This window comes from Pyrus communis, chromosome 16 (assembly GCF_041283825.1).
Source record: "Pyrus communis isolate YQ-2024b chromosome 16, ASM4128382v1, whole genome shotgun sequence".
NCBI lineage: Eukaryota > Viridiplantae > Streptophyta > Magnoliopsida > Rosales > Rosaceae > Pyrus > Pyrus communis.
This window is the reverse complement of record NC_142580.1, coordinates 3,068,829-3,084,978: the sequence shown is the minus strand read 5'-3', so window position 1 is coordinate 3,084,978 and position 16,150 is coordinate 3,068,829. Positions and strand designations below refer to the sequence as shown.

Sequence of the window (16,150 nt, the reverse complement as noted above, 5' to 3'; positions counted from 1 at the left end):
GAGGACCAAAGAAGCCAACTTGAGAGATGGTTTCCTCTCCATATTGTTTTTGACAGTGTTGTTGAGGAACTTGTAGACTTGCTGGTTTGGTTCAGTTTGCAAAGTAGTTCATTTTTCACTTCATTTTATAGGAGACGAAATAAAATGAAACGGAAGGTCAATTCAATTTTTAGATTTCAAAAAAGTCCTCTATATTAAATTACATCACGAGAGTGATTCATTCTTCAATTATGGCAAGATATTAGTGAAAAATATTGATGACATTACCAATTTCCTCGCTTGCAATTGTAGTTGTTGAATAAGTTGTAAAAGGGAAAGAAACTTCATTTAAATGGTCATGTTGTCATGTGGTGTTGTCAAAATTTTCACATTATACGAGGTAGCGGTGGGGTAAAAGAGGTTCATGTTCATAGTTACTTATTTATATCTGTGTCGTGTTTATGTCAACTTGAAAATTGATATAATAACTCTTATTACGACAAATTTTTTTCTTGGTTGATACAAGTGATATTGGTGAAGAAGAAAATTGAGCTCGGATCTCGAGTATAAAAATGAAAGATCTTAACTAAGTTATAAGACCCTTCCGAATACACATCAAGCAATATCAGTTGAACAATATTAATCATGTGTTTGTGTTTGAAATTGTCAATTCTAATGACTTCCACACCTTTTTTTTTTTTTTTTATAGGAAAACTAATAAAAATAGTTTAAAAACTTTGAGTTTTAACAATAAGAACAAAATAAATGGTAAAGTGAACAATATCATGATTGATTTTTTAGTTTAAAAAATGTGGTTAAAATAAATTGTACCGGAAACTTTTTATTAAAATTTTTTTTTTTGGGTAAAAACAAAAAGAAAAAAGGAAAAAGGAAAAAGCCACGAGTGGCGTACGACAAGTCGTTTGTCATGCCGAGTAGAAACCCTAACCCCTAAAACCCCTATAAAATTCTCTCTTCCGGCTGCATTAAGCTCCCGCAAGTATAACTGATAGATTTCCCACGTCGGGTACTTCGCCGCTGCGTATCCCTTTTCTTCAATTTTGATTTCTGTAATTATTGTGTGGACTTTACTGGGATTTTGAAATTATCAAGTTTTAATCTTGTAACGCACCAGATAGCCCCTTGCTGCTTGGAAACATGGTAGCAGGGAAATTTCGAGCAAAGGGTTGGGTGCAAGATTCAACCTTTGGCATCGGTTGTGCAGTGAATCCGAGTGATTTCTCTTGCGCAACTCTGATTTGCCAGAAAATAGAAGTACTAGGTCTGAAGAAAATGGCAAAGCAAAATGATGAAATCAGATTTATTTTAAATCTGAATTTGATGTGGAATTTCAAATCATGCCTTCAAAGTTCTCTGATTGCTTTGCCATATCTTTAAAATTTGAGATTTTTATCTGAATTAATAGTTTAATTCTTGTGTTTTTCTGTTGCATTTGATGCATTTGGATATGGATTTTATGAAGCAAAATGAGGAGATTTATATTGCTGAATTTGATGTGGAACAACCTCATACCATATTGGTCTTCAAAGTTCTCTGATTGCTCATGTTGCTATGTTATGTCGAGTTTTCGATGAATTTATTAGTGTTACTTGTGATCCTGTTTTCTGGAGCCCAACAATTCCCTAAAAACGTGACCCTTCTGATCGAATTGGTTGTTTTTCAGATGTGGACATTTAGTAAATATGTAATTGCGGTTTTGAAGGCTTTCTTTACTACTTGTATGAATTAGTTGAAGCTGTTTAATCTTGGCTTATTTCTACTGTTTAATTTTGAGTTTGGTGGCTGATGAGACGAGTTGAAGCGAATGTGAGCACCAAAATTTGCTGTCTGTTATGCATTTGTATTGCAGACTGTACGAGCATGGTGCGATACTGAAGTTATCTCTTTGTTTTTTCATTGCAAACGTCTCTTGTATTTTTTGTATGACAGCTGAAGCAAAGCTAGGGATACAACATGTTGGCATTATGTCCAGCAATATGCATCAAAACAACATTGCAAGCTCGAGCAAGGCAAGCGAACAATTTGCCAACGGATTGCAAAGAAAAAGGTTTCCGGTTCCAAGCTGGCTAAAGTTGTTAATCCTTTATGTAAGGTTTTAGTAGATACGATTTCATAAGGCTGAACATCTTTGTACATGAATTCTGGAATATCAATCTGTTGTTAAATGTTATGAAATCCTGGAAGTTTTTACTTTTGATGCCAATGGAGATGAATTCGGGTGCCAACTACATGTAGAGCCAACTGCCACTGATTCGACTGCATAACAGCGGAATCAGATGTTGTGGCCATTTGCCACTGATTCGACTGCATTACAGCGGAATCAGATGTAGAGCCAATTGCCACTGATTCATCTGCAGTACTGCGGAATCAGATGTAGCGCCAATTGCACTGATTCGACTGCATTACAGAGGAATGAAACGTAGAGCCAATTGCAACTGATTCGACTGCATTACAGAGGAATCCAAACTTGGCATACAATGTCCGAAGCCCTGGTTTAGTGCCGTTGTTGGATTAGACCATTTTTGCCGCGCCCTTTGCTGTTTCTGTTTCTTTGGGGAATGCCGTTGTTTATACTCCGCAAGCCAAGTTTCATCACGCATATGAATATCCAATGGAGATAAATGTGAGCCCGTCCAAAGAAAATTCTTTCTTTCCCTCCCAATGCTCCAAATAAACCTAAGTGCAAGATCAAAGCCATCATTCGACAAAACCTTTGGACATTGTGTTCAATTTGTGATTAGGTCGAAAGGCACGAAGAATTGTGGAGAGAAAAAATTGGAAGAAAAAGGCTAGCGAGTTATCAAAACTTTGTTTCATAACTACATGCCGAATCACCTAGTAGGCTAGTACCTACCTCTCCAAAACAGATGATCAACCAGGTCCTGTTGTACCAGATCATACGTCGCCGGAGGATCCTTGGACTGCAAGGCAAAATTTTAACATAATAAAGTCCAGAGACAGCATCGAGTCGAGGGCTCCCATGACAAGAAGAAAGTAGATGACTCCCAACTTTCAACCAACATTGAAAGAGATGAATATGCAAGTGTAAATATAGTTTTTGTTTTTGTATATGTGTATCCGGTATCCCTAATTTCGTCGAAAAACATGTCCGGCTGCTGGCCCTCCCAACAGTTACATATGAAGAAGGATATGGCAGTGCACCACCATCATTCATCATTCAGTAGGGGACGTTATCGATCCGGCCGTCTTATATATACATGAACTCTTCTCATCCGAGGATTAGCGAGCAGCTCTGTTTTCAGAAATAATTATTATCTAATCTTAGTCTAAATTATTCTCAGATTTCTGATATTTTTCCTTATTGATGGTATCAAACAATAAGAAATTAACGATTATATATATCACTCCCAATTACTGTTTCCTAAGTATCAAGTTTAATTTCCACATCACTAAACTCTAAACAAACTGTTATCATCACTAAACAGCTAATAGTTTTCGGTAGGTCTAACATTAGAAATTACCAAGCTTATGTATTCTCGTTGTTATTGGAATATTTGTGTATAAATCGAAAGTTATTTTTAAGATATTGATCAATAAAACATATTATTCGAGTATTAATTTGGTGCCGGCCACACATATGGAGAAGAGAAAAACCTCGGTTTGAATGGATGATATGATTTAGCTAGCTCGCCAGTATATACCATTCAATTACAATTAGTACAAGAATTAAATTATAGAAAAACTAATGAAAAAGGCTTGAAAACTTTGAGTTTTAACGATAAGGACAAAATAAAGGGTAAAGTGAATAGCAATAGTTTGACTTTTTAGTGTAAAAATGTGGTTTTTCGTTAAAATGAACAGTAGCGTAGACTTTTCGTTAAAACTCCCTTAAATTATTAATAGACGAGATTTTATTATATCTTGTCGTAATATTACTAGTTAAGTTGCACCTAACTAGGAGCAACTATGTAGCTTATAGGCTCGATCAAGCTGAGTCTACGCATAGGCAGTGCCCATCAAGACATTTAAGAGTTCCTGAAGAACATGTAATCCCATTGCAGTCGGTCTCAGTGAAACATTGGCCATTTCGATTTGGCTGCAGCCGACCAGAATCTACTCTTGGGCGTGCGACTGCCTTCTCGTCGATGCATTTGCATTGCCCGTCAACACAGTCGAGCTTTCCAATCGTCGGACATATAATACCGAGCTTGACGCAGTCAGTCTGATTGAAACATTGAGATTGAAGACCATAGTGATTTGGCAGGGCAGAGTCACCTGTATTAATATTTGACGCTTGTTGGCAATTGCAATAGTGGTTGACACAAGTAGCTGAGACGTCGCCAGAACATTGAAACGAAGCGCAGTCAGCGTCGGTAGAACAATGACGAACAACGATCACGGCTTCTGAGAATAATGGGACACCTGCAAAATAACGCATACACAGGTGCTCCGTTTAGAGACCTTTAACTATGTAATACACACTTCTACGTACAGCATTCATCTGCACTGCAGGTAGAGAAATTAACTACTACTAGTAGCTAGGAAGAAAAGCTCACAAAATGCAATGACCAAGAAGATGGCGATCATAGCTGTCTTAGATGTAGCCTTCCGCATTTTTTATATATAATTATTTTGTGACACCTGGGATTATATATGTAGTAATGAAGTACTGAGCCCTAGCTTTGAACAATATTTATACTATGGTAGTGTTGACATGTCTGGTAATAAAAATGCTGAACAAATCTAGAAGTATCAAGTGACATAATTAATTTCCAACTTTAGAGTTGACGAGAAGGAAATTAACCCGATATATTTTGGAGACTTTGGGAATGAAATCCTGATTTTTTCGTGGTTGATATTGTCAACAAAGGAAATGTTAGATCTAACATGGAAAAGAATGTGAAGTGTTGGAGTAATAGATTTCGACTTTAAATTCTACCTAAACACAAACATATTGTGTCCAAGAATCCATTCACAGGCAAACACAATGAGATTTCACAGCTAGTTGACCCAAAGAACCATCACATGACTCGCATCCCAAAAATCTATTTGTATGACCATACGGTTTGGATTTTAGGTTTATGTTGTTTTTAATTTTGAAAGTATTTGACTTTATTTAAGTGTGTGGTTTTGACTATATTTGAATTTTTTTTTTTGTGAAAACCGACATTTATGAAATTAGAGCCTAAAATTTAGGCATATATAGAGCAAAACCTCTATGTAGTAATAATGTTGCGACTATTAGTATTATTACTATGAAGACATGATTACTTGATAGACGTGTTGTTACAAAAATAAAATTTGACTTAGTTACAAATTATACTACGTTAATAGTGGAGTATGTCAATTTTCAAAATGTAGAGATTGGAAAAGAAAAAAAACACCCTTGTCTCAAGTGGCTAGTCCATGTACATGTGGCTAGAAAAGATATGTAGAAGGATCATGTTGAAGGTCTTACTGACAATTATTGACATTGTTGTGTTACATTTTGAAAATATTCTGAAGCGTACTAAATATGTAGTTCACACCTTATTTACATACTCCCAAATTTCATTTCTTCTTTTCCATATTTTCCATACCAAACAAAGAAATTAAATATCATATATCAATCTTAAATTGTGATTTTGTTTCCTAAATATGATATTTTATTTCCACATCAGGAAACACACTATAAAATCCAATGGTATCAATTACATGACTTACTAGATATATTCAGATTTCTTTGGCTTTTTGATATAATGTGTGAAACTATCAGAAATGTGCATGAGAGCCCTTATAAATATAGATTACGGGCTCACTTTACTGAAAGAAAAACATCCCCACAGCGTGACGCAACAAGAAAAACATGGAGAAGGCTGCGTTTAAGACGAGTATGATTAGTCGGGTCGTCTTCTTGGTCATTTGTGAGTTCTTTTCTCCCAATTAGTCAAACTCTCTTCCCATAATATATGATTGTCGTCAAAGTCGATTGTTTGTAATTTTAAATACATATGAAGGCCATCTCCAATGGATTTAATTATTTAAAATCTGCAGGCGTGGCTGCAGGAGCAGAAGCAGCTAAGGCTGTCCAACGATGCAATTCGAACGCCGACTGCAAGACGTATCCGTGCACCTCAGACTTTGTTCTTTGTGTTGATCACGTCTGCACATGCGAAGTCGCAAATGCTATTCACGACGTCGCCGCCGACTGCCGGAGTCTCACCGACTGTAGAGATACTGCAGAAGACTGTCCAAAGGGAAGGGCTACGTGCCATAACGGGAAATGCTTGTGCTTTCTCCCTGAGTTCTCTCAGTCTGGCCCGCAAATTCAAAACGATCAATGTTCCGTTTTGACCGACTGCAAAGGAGTTAAATGTGCTTTTGGAACTATCAAATGTGTCGATGGGGAATGCAAATGTGTCGATGGTTAATGTATATCTTAGCTATACATTTTACAAGTACTTTTGTCCATCTATGTAGCTAAAGGCTAAAATAGCTGGCCGTGCAACTTCAAAATTTAAGCCTCTATAGTGGATTGACAAAAGTTGCAATCTTTCTTTAAGAAATAATAATTGAAATGCTGTAATAATTATTTGGGAAAATTTGAAATAGATCCATATTTTAGTTAAACTGTGGAAGACATAAAGAAAGTTGAGGTTCCACCATAAAACTAATTGACAATATGGGGAGTAGCCCAACCAAGCACTTACAAGGTTTCTCCTTTCACCAATGTGAGACTTTTATACCTCACATTCTCACATGCCCCCTCATGTGTGGCGAATTTTCAAGTCTAACACGTAAACAACACGAACGGGGTGGTGTGGAGCATGTGTAAACCGTTGGGCTTCACATGTGGGGCAACATGCTTTGATATCATGAAGAAAGTTGAAGTTCCACCATAAAACCGATTGGCAACACCCTAATATGGGAAGTAGCCCAACATCTTATAAGCCTTTGCAAAGTTTTTTTATTTCACCAATGTAAGGCTTTTTTAAGCGATTTATAAAATTTGAATTTGGATGCAAAAGAGTGAGTCACAATTTTAATTAGGCAATGGACCTTTAGTTGTCTAAATTTTTTTGATTTTTTTTATAAATAAAAAGAAATAAAAAGCCTGCAGCACCCTTTTGGGACTTCATCAAAAAGTAATGGGACAAAAATACCCTGTAAACTAAAAAGTTCAAAAAAAAAACTCAAAATAATGTAGGGATGTTTTCCTCATATAAGCAATATTTTTTTAATAATTAATTTTTCTGTGCAATGTTTTTTTTTTTTTTTTAAATTTTTATAATTAATACCTCACAATGGGTGATTCAATAAGTTGTTTATTAAATATTATTTTCTCTATTTTTAAACATGTTCAAAACATCTTAAGAGGCGTGTAGTATCGGTTATAAAAAAAAAAGTTTTTTGCACGCGCATAATAATGTGATTCAATTAGTTCTCAAATGATTATTTTTTATTTTTGTGTTAACAAACGATATTATCTACACTAAGGGGGAGAGAGTGGGCTTAGCCTCGTAATGGACTAGCGATAATGTGATTCAATCACTAGCGATAATGTGATTCAATCAATTGTTTATTAAATATTTTTTTTAACATGTTCCAAATATCTTAAGAGGCATGTACCACCAGTGATAAAAAAAGGTATTTCACACGCGCACAATAATGTAATTCAATAATTTATTTATTAAATATTATTTTCTCTATTCTTAAACACTTAAGAGGCACGTAGTGCCGGTTATAAAAAAGGTCTTTCGTACACGCATAATAATGTGATTCAATTAGTTGTCAAATGATTTTTTTTTTGAACAAACGATATTATCTACACTAAGGGGAGGGGGTGGCCTTAGCCTTGCAGTGGGCTAGCAATAAAGTAATTCAATCAGTTATTTATTAAATATTATTTTCTCTATTTTTAATGTAAATTCAATAGAATGTAGATGAAAATTGAAAGATCGATTTTATTATGGATTCAGCTACTTTGATTAGTTTATGAGAGGTTTCTTCTAGCATGATCTAATATTATTCATTTAGTTCAAATATTTGACTTTCTTTTTGTCATAAAAAAAATATTAAAGCAATTCACGCATATAAATACATTTAAAATGTGTAAGTCACGCGTAGCACGCCATGATTTAAAAAATGCACTCCCGTGTATGAAGGTTAGTAAAAAGAACAAAACAATTATAAAAGTCAAAGGTGAGGGGCATAACCTAATTAAAATAGCCAATGCATATGTGGCAAGCTTCATGTGCCTTTTGAACATAGCTACCATGCTACTATTTTGGTGAGTTTTGGAATTTTATTGTTTGATTGTTTTGATTTTTGTTGTTTCTTTAGATGGCTGTGTATCATAATAATCACAGTGAACCAATAATGTTCAGTTTTTACTTTTTGCAGTTGGTGATGATTTTGTGAAAAATACAAACTCACTTAGCATAGTGAAAAGTGTATGTAGATATAAAATTATGGAGGTATTTGGGTTCTCTAAAATTTTATTAGTAATTCTAAATACAATTACATGAGTTGGCTTAAATAGAAAACAATCATAACCCAAAAGGAAAACAAAAATAAACATATATATAAAAATATCAAATTTTCCCTAATACTCTAATAACCCGATTTTGCTTGCAATATAATAAAAATTCGTCTAGTAGATTTCATCATTTCCTTTCAGCTTTTTTTCATGTTTCCCTGTTAGATTCATCATTTCTTTGTTGAGGATACTAAACATGAAAACTAAGGATTGTCATCCCCAAGCCTTAAATTTTCCTAATATCCAGTTAAATTTTCTTATCGGTAACTCTCGGGTTGGAAATGACTTATATCACTTGATAGTTTGTAGAAAAATTCGATTTTCTCACCACTAAAAGCCTAAACTAGCTACTAGAAATGCCAACAGTCCTATAGTATAAATTAAAACAAAAGCCTTGAAATCGATCATCACATCATCCCAAAATTCACGGCATAATTTGAATGAAATGGAGAAAGATGTAGGCAGCCATATATGATGGTTGTTTTCTTGGTCACTGCATCTTGTGAGTTTTCTTAACCACTGATAGTCTATTGAATGGAGTATTTTGTGTTGCCTTTTTATTTTGCGGGTAAAAATCCCTCTTCCGGCTGCATTAAGCTCCCGCAAGTACAACTGATAGATTTCCCACGTCAGGTACTTCGCCGTTGCGTATCCCTTTTCTTCAATTTTGATATCTGTAATTATTGTGTGGATTTTACTGGGATTTTGAAATTATCAAGTTTTAATCTTGTAATGCACCAGATAGCCCCTTGCTGCTTGGAAACATGGTAGCAGGGAAATTTCGAGCAAAGGGTTGGGTGCAAGATTCAATCTTTGGCATCGGTTGTGCAGGGAATCTGAGTGATTTCTCTTGCACAACTATTATTTGCCCGGAAAATACAAGTACTAAATCTGAAGAAAATGGCTAAGCAAAATGATGAAATCAGATTTATTTTAATCTGAATTTGATGTGGAATTTCAAATCATGCCTTCAAAGTTCTCTGATTGCTCTGCCATATCTTTTAAAGTTTGAGATTTTATCTGAATTTATGGTTTGATTCTTGTGTTTTTACTGTTGCATTTGATGTATATGTATATGGATTTTATGAAGCAAAATGAGGAGATTTATATTGCTGAATTTGATGTGGGACAACCTCATACCATATTGGTCTTCAAAGTTCTCTGATTGCTCATGTTGCTATGTTATGTCGAGTTTTCGATGAATTTACTAGTGTTACTTCTGATCTTGTTTTCTGGAGCCCAACAATTCCCTATAAACGTGACCCTTCTGATTGAATTGGTTGTTTTTGAGATATGGACATTTAGTAAGTATGTAAATGCGGTTACGAAGGATTTCTTAACTCCTTGTATGAATTAGTTGAAGCTGTTTAATCTTGGCTTATTTCTACTGTTTAATTTTGATTTTGGTGGCTGATGAGGCAAGTAGCTAGGAAGAAAAGCTCACAAAATGCAATGACCAAGAAGAGGGCGGTCATAGCTGCCTTAGATGTAGCCTTTCGCATTTTATATATATAATTATTTTGTGACACATGGGATTATATATGTAGTAATGAAGTGCTGAACCATAGCTTTGAACAATATTTATACTATGGTAGTGTTGACATGTCTGGTATAAAAGTGCTGAAGAAATCTAGAAGTATCAAGTGACATTATTAATTTCCAACTTTAGAGTTGAAGATAAGGAAATTAACCTGATATATTTTGCAGATTTTGGGAATGAAATCCTGATTTTTACGTGGTTGATATTGTCAACGAGGAAATGTTAAATCTAACATGGAAAAGAATGTGAAGTGTTTGAGTAATAGATTTCGACTTTAAATTCTACCTAAACACAAACATATTGTGTCCAAAAATCCATTCAGGCAAACACAATGAGATTTCACAGCTACTTGACCCAAAGAACCATCACATGACTCTCATCCCAAAAATCTACTTGTATGACTCGTACGGTTTGGATTTTAGGTTTATGTTGTTTTTAATGTTGAGAGTATTTGACTCTATGTATGTGTGTGGCTTTGACTATGCTTGAATTTTTTTTGTAAAAATCGATATTTATGAAATTAGAGCCTAAAATTTAGGCATATACAGAGCAAAACCTCTATGTAGTAATAATGTTGCGACTATTAGTATTATTACTATGAAGACGTGATTACTTGATAGACGTGTTGTTACAAAAATAAAATTTGACTTAGTTACAAATTATACTACGTTAATAGTGGAGTATGTCAATTTTCAAAATGTAGAGATTGGAAAAAAAAAAACCCTTGTCTCAAATAGCTAGTCCATGTGCATTTGGTTAGAAAAGATATGTAGAAGGGTCATGTTGAAGGTCTTACTGACAATTATTGACATTGTTGTATTACATTTTGAAAATATTATGAAGCATACTAAATACGTAGTTCACACCTTATCTACAGACTCTCAAATTTCATTTATTCTTTTCCATATTTTCCGTACCAAACAAAGAAATTAAATATCATATATCAATCTTAAATTGTGATTTTGTTTCCTAAATATGATATTTTATTTCCACATCAGGAAACACACTATAAAATCCTATGGTATAAATTACATGACTTACTAGATATATTCAGATTTCTTTGGCTTTTTGATATAACGTGTGAAACTATCAAAAATGTGCATGAGAGCCCTTATAAATATAGATTACGGGCTCACTTTACTGAAAGAAAAACATCCCCACAGCGTGACGCAACAAGAAAAACATGGAGAAGGCTGCGTTTAAGACGAGTATGATTAGTCGGGTCGTCTTCTTGGTCATTTGTGAGTTCTTTTCTCCCAATTAGTCAAACTCTCTTCCCATAATATATGATTGTCGTCGAAGTCGATTGTTTGTAATTTTAAATACAAATGAAGGCCGTCTCCAATGGATTTAATTATTTAAAATCTGCAGGCGTGGCTGCAGGAGCAGAAGCAGCTAAGGCTGTCCAACGATGCAATTCGAACGCCGACTGCAAGACGTATCCATGCGCCTCAGACTTTGTTCTTTGTGTTGATCACGTCTGCACATGCGAAGTCGCAAATGGTATTCACGATGTCGCCGCCGACTGCCGGAGTCTCACCGACTGTAGAGATACTGCAGAAGACTGTCCAAAGGGAAGGGCTACGTGTCATAACGGGAAATGCTTGTGCTTTCCCCCTGAGTTCTCTCAGTCTGGCCTGCAAATTCAAAACGATCAATGTTCCGTTTTGACCGACTGCAAAGGACTTAAATGTGCTTTGGGAACTATCAAATGTGTCGATGGGGAATGCAAATGTGTCGATGGTTAATGTATTATATATTTACAAGTACTTTTGTCCATCTATGTAGCTAAAGGCTAAAATAGCTGGCCGTGCAACTTCAAAATTTAAGCTTCTATGGTGGATTGACAAAAGTTGCAATCTTTCTTTAAGATATAATAATTGAAATGCTGTAATAATTATAATATGGTTTATCGATCCATATTTTAGTTAAACTGTGGAAGGCGTAAGGAAAGTTGAGGTTCCACCATAAAACTAATTGACAATATAGGGAGTAGCCCAATCTCTTATAAGCCCTTACAAAGTTTCTTCTTTCACCAGTGTGGGACTTTTATACCTCACATTCTCACATGCCTCCTCATGTGTGACGAATTTTCAAGTCTAACACGTGGACAACACGAACGGGGTGGTGTGGAGCATGTGTAAACCGTTGTGCTTCATATGTGGGGTAACATGCTCTGATATCATGAAGAAAGTTGAGGTTCCACCATAAAACCAATTGGCAACATCCTAATATGGGAAGTAGCCCAACCTCTTATAGGCCCTTGCAAAGTTTTTTATTTCACTAATGTGAGACATTTTTAAGCGATGATTTATAATTTGAATTTGGATGCAAAAGAGTGAGTCACAATTTTAATTAGGCAATGGACCTTTAGTTGTCTAAATTATTTTGATTTTTTTATAAATAAAAAGAAATATAAAGCCTGCAGCCCCCTTTTGGGGGTCACGACTTCCCCAAAAAGTAATAGGACAAAAATACCTTCTAAACTAAAAAATTCAAAAAAAAAAAATCAAAATAATGCAGTGGTGTTTTCATCATATAAACAATTTTTTTTTAATAATTAACTTTTTTGTACAATGTTTTTTTTTTTTAAATTTTATTTTATAATTAATGCCTCACAATGGGCTAACAATAAAGTGATTCAATCAATTGTTTATTAAATATTATTTTCTCTATTTTTAAACATTCAAAACATCTTAAGAAGCGCTTAGTACCGGTTATAAAAAAAAAAAAAAGTTTTTTGCACGCACATAATAATGTGATTTAATTAGTTGTCAAATGATTATTTTTTATTTTTGTTTTAACAAACGATATTATCTACACTCAGGGGGAAGGGGTGGGCTTAGCCTTATAATGGGCTAGCGATAATATGATTCAATCAATTGTTTATTAAATATTTTTTTTAACACGTTCAAAATATCTTAAGAGGCGTGTATAAAAAAAGGTATTTCGCAATCGCACAATAATGTGATTCAATAATTTGTTTATTAAATATTATTTTCTCTATTTTTAAACACTTAAGAGGCGCGTAGTGCTGGTTATAAAAAAGGCCTTTCGTACGCGCATAATAATGTGAGTTGTCAAATGATTGTTTTTTTTTTTTAACAAACGATATTATCTATACTAAGGGGAGGGGGGTGGCCTTAGCCTCACAATGAGTTAGCAATAATGTAATTCAATCAGTTATTTATTAAATATTATTTTCTCTATTTTTAATGTAAATTCAATAGAATATAGATGAAAATTGAAAGATCGATTTTATTATGGATTAAGCTGCTTTAATTGGTTTATGAGAGATTTCTTCTAACATGATCTAATATTATTCATTTAGTCCAAATATTTGACTTTCTTTTTGTCATAAAAAAAATATTAAAACAATTTACACATATAAATACATTTAAATTGTGTAAGCCACGCATAGCACGTCATGATTTAAAAAATGCACGTCCATGCATGAAGGTTAGTAAAAAGAAACAAAACAATTATAAAAGTCAAAGGTGAGGGGCATAACCTAATTAAAATAGCCAATGCATATGTGGCAAGCTTCATGTGCCTTTTGAACATAGCTACCATGCTACTATTTTGGTGAGTTTTGGAATTTTATTGTTTGATTGTTTTGATTTTTGTTGTTTCTTTAGATGGCTGTGTATCATAATAATCACAGTGAACCAATAATGTTGAGTTTTTATTTTTCGCAGTTGGTGATGATTTTGTGAAAAATACAAACTCACTTAGCATAGTGAATAGTGCAGATATAAAATTATGGAGCTATTTGGGTTCTCTAAAATTTTATTAGTAATTCTAAATACAATTACATGAGTTGGCTTAAATAGAAAATAATCATAACCCAAAAGGAAAACAAAAATAAACATATATAAAAATATCAAATTTTCCCTAATACTCTAATAACCCGATTTTGCTTGCAATATAATAAAAATTCGTCTAGTAGATTTCATCATTTCCTTTCAGCTTTTTTTCATGTTTCCCTGTTAGATTCATCATTTCTTTGTTGAGAATACTAAACATGAAAACTAAGGATTGTCATCCCCAAGCCTTAAATTTTCCTAATATCCAGTTAAATTTTCTTATCGGTAACTCTCGGGTTGGAAATGACTTATATCACTTGATACTTTTTAGAAAAATTAGATTTTCTCACCACTAAAAGCCTAAACTAGCTACTAGAAATGCCAACAGTCCTATAGTATAAATTAAAACAAAAGCCTTGAAATCGATCATCACATCATCCCAAAATTCACAGCATAATTTGAATGAAATGGAGAAAGATGTAGGCAGCCATATATGATGGTTGTTTTCTTGGTCACTGCATCTTGTGAGTTTTCTTAACCACTGATAGTCTAGTGAATGGAGTATTTTGTGCTGCCTTTTTATTTTGCAGGTAAAAATCCCTCTTCCGGCTGCATTAAGCTCCCGCAAGTACAACTGATAGATTTCCCACGTCAGGTACTTCGCCGTTGCGTATCCCTTTTCTTCAATTTTGATATCTGTAATTATTGTGTGGATTTTACTGGGATTTTGAAATTATCAAGTTTTAATCTTGTAATGCACCAGATAGCCCCTTGCTGCTTGGAAACATGGTAGCAGGGAAATTTCGAGAAAGGGTTGTGCAGTGAATCTGAGTGATTTCTCTTGCACAACTATTATTTGCCCGGAAAATACAAGTACTAAATCTGAAGAAAATGGCAAAGCAAAATGATGAAATCAGATTTATTTTAATCTGAATTTGATGTGGAATTTCAAATCATGCCTTCAAAGTTCTCTGATTGCTCTGCCATATCTTTTAAAGTTTGAGATTTTATCTGAATTTATGGTTTAATTCTTGTGTTTTTACTGTTGCATTTGATGTATATGTATATGGATTTTATGAAGCAAAATGAGGAGATTTATATTGCTGAATTTGATGTGGAACAACCTCATACCATATTGGTCTTCAAAGTTCTCTGATTGCTCATGTTGCTATGTTATGTCGAGTTTTCGATGAATTTACTAGTGTTACTTGTGATCCTGTATTCTGGAGCCCAACAATCCCTATAAATGTGACCCTTCTGATTGAATTGGTTGTTTTTGAGATATGGACATTTAGTAAATATGTAAACGCGGTTACGAAGGATTTCTTTACTCCTTGTATGAATTGGTTGAAGCTGTTTAATATTGGCTTATTTCTACTGTTTAATTTTGATTTTGATGGCTGATGAGACAAGTGTTGAATAAGTGGCCAAGTGGCCATACTTTAGATTAAACAAAAGAAGGTGGGAAACACCTTCCTTGTTTTAAGGAGAAAAAAAAGGGAAAGTCTTTGTCTTTGTGGAAAAAGTTTGAACCAACACCCGTGGGTGTTGGCTAAAGGAAAAAGAAATATTGTTTTTAAGAATGAGTGCTCATGATTCGGTTTAGAAAAGGAGAGAGAGAAAGAAGGAGCTCATTTTGTTTCGGTTGTTAAGAAGCAGAGAGAAGGAAGAGCAAAAAAGAGCTTTCTTTTGCAGAGAGCTAAGGAGAGTTGCAGAGAGCTAAAGGAGCTGCAAAGAGAGAAGAGAAGCTGCTGCTTCAATTGGTTAGTAATCATCCACCAAAGTAGTTGTTGTTGTAATAGCTTTGAGCTATATGTATAGAGAAGAAATTATTCATTATATTTCTTCCTCTATTTGTTTCTTTGGTGTGTGAGAGCTATTGGGTGTATTGGGTTTTTGGGTTGTGAGATTGCCAACACTTTGTAAACTCCCATTTGGTTGATAGTGGATTATTGGGTGAGCTCCTACTGCTCCGAGGACGTACTCCAGTTACACTGACTGTGGAGGAACCTCGTTAAAATCTTGGTGTCTTTTATATTTTGTTCTTGCATTTTATTTGATATATTTCCTGTGGGTTAGCTTGAGTTGGTTCCAAAAGATTTTGGTGCTATCCTAGCACAACAATTGGTATCAGAGCACTGGTTGCTCTTGGGTACTGTCTAGTTGCCAAAGATGTCAGACGGGCAAGATGAGAATCCTTTTGGAAGCAGCTCCGGGTTTGCAAGAACTACGGTGCAAAATGCAAAGTTTGAAGTTGAAAAGTTTGATGGCACAAACAACTTTGGGATGTGGCAATGTGAGGTTAAAGATGTGTTGGCTCAACAA

General features: G+C 34.5%; 1 long non-coding RNA gene and 6 other non-coding genes across 7 annotated transcripts; all 7 read left to right on the top strand.

The window, feature by feature from the left end:
- Window positions 1-906: 906 nt before the first annotated feature.
- On the top strand, window positions 907-2,190 carry LOC148689833 (uncharacterized). Its single transcript, XR_015957553.1, has 2 exons — window positions 907-1,006; window positions 1,930-2,190. It is a non-coding gene; the product is annotated as an uncharacterized LOC148689833 (long non-coding RNA).
- LOC137733070 (small nucleolar RNA R160) lies at window positions 1,280-1,362 on the top strand. The gene has a single exon (XR_011068388.1). It is a non-coding gene; the product is annotated as a small nucleolar RNA R160 (small nucleolar RNA).
- Window positions 1,461-1,542, top strand: LOC137733066 (small nucleolar RNA R160). Its single transcript, XR_011068384.1, has one exon. It is a non-coding gene; the product is annotated as a small nucleolar RNA R160 (small nucleolar RNA).
- Window positions 2,191-9,386: 7,196 nt separating the features above from the next.
- LOC137733069 (small nucleolar RNA R160) lies at window positions 9,387-9,468 on the top strand. The gene has a single exon (XR_011068387.1). It is a non-coding gene; the product is annotated as a small nucleolar RNA R160 (small nucleolar RNA).
- A 99-nt stretch (window positions 9,469-9,567) lies between these two features.
- Window positions 9,568-9,649, top strand: LOC137733067 (small nucleolar RNA R160). The gene has a single exon (XR_011068385.1). It is a non-coding gene; the product is annotated as a small nucleolar RNA R160 (small nucleolar RNA).
- A 5,074-nt stretch (window positions 9,650-14,723) lies between these two features.
- LOC137733068 (small nucleolar RNA R160) lies at window positions 14,724-14,805 on the top strand. The gene has a single exon (XR_011068386.1). It is a non-coding gene; the product is annotated as a small nucleolar RNA R160 (small nucleolar RNA).
- A 99-nt stretch (window positions 14,806-14,904) lies between these two features.
- LOC137733065 (small nucleolar RNA R160) lies at window positions 14,905-14,986 on the top strand. Its single transcript, XR_011068383.1, has one exon. It is a non-coding gene; the product is annotated as a small nucleolar RNA R160 (small nucleolar RNA).
- The last annotated feature ends 1,164 nt before the right edge of the window (window positions 14,987-16,150 follow it).